Here is an 807-nt window from a genome sequence, read left to right on the forward strand (position 1 = left end):
GTAACAAAAAACCCCAAATTAAAAAAAAAAATCCAGTTGCCTAAAATATCTAAAAAGGGAAAAAAAAAAAAAAAAAAAGTGACTCTGTAGCAATGTCTTGCTCTGTGTCTCCGAGCTTCTGTGTTGCAGTGTTGACATCTTGGCGGTGGCTGTGGTTTCAGACCGAGTGCGAGCTGCTGGTGTCCGCCCTGAGGCGTGGAGCTCAGGCGCCACTGCCGTCATTGGGGAGGGGGGGGTGGTAGGCAGAGATTGTCAGAGCGCGGCATTTGTAATGAAGCAGAAAAGAGACAGAGGCAGTGATAGTGTGTGCATGTATGTGAAGGAATGTGACAGAGGCGCGGAGAGAAAAGCCGGTCCTTTTCGTCAGTTAGAGCGGCGGGTGAGATAAAAGTCAGAGGGTGAGGCGGGAGAAATGCTCGCTCGTCTGTGACGTCGGCGCAAAACATTAACAGACGTTATCGGGGTAACGTAAGGGATTACAGTGTACTGTTACACTTGCTTCCTTTACCAAAAGCAACCAATCAGAGATCATTTCCTATTACAGAAGCCCAGCTGGATATTTTGTACCCAGAATAAATCATTGCGTAATATTTTATTCAAAATTAAAAAAAAAAAAAAATTTTCATCGGCAGGGACACTGCCCCATGTTTGTGTTCTCTCTGGGGGAAAAGCCATTTTCTCTCAGTTCATGCTACTCCTGGTGCAACTTTCGCACATCTTTGTTTGTCTTTCATAACTGGATCTTCCTTTTCTATTAAGATTTGTCAGTCTGGATACACGGAGGCAACGTCGTTGTTCTTTCCATCC

The 807-nt window shown here is 45.0% G+C and overlaps 1 protein-coding gene across 2 annotated transcripts in view; it reads left to right on the forward strand.

Moving 5' to 3' along the window:
- Positions 1–807, forward strand: part of pcdh19 (protocadherin 19) — a 78,325-nt gene that overhangs the window by 41,423 nt on the left and 36,095 nt on the right. The gene's annotated exons all lie outside the window — the stretch shown is intronic.

Source organism: Cynoglossus semilaevis, chromosome 15 (genome assembly GCF_000523025.1).
Source record: "Cynoglossus semilaevis isolate Cse_v1.0 chromosome 15, Cse_v1.0, whole genome shotgun sequence".
Taxonomy (NCBI): domain Eukaryota; kingdom Metazoa; phylum Chordata; class Actinopteri; order Pleuronectiformes; family Cynoglossidae; genus Cynoglossus; species Cynoglossus semilaevis.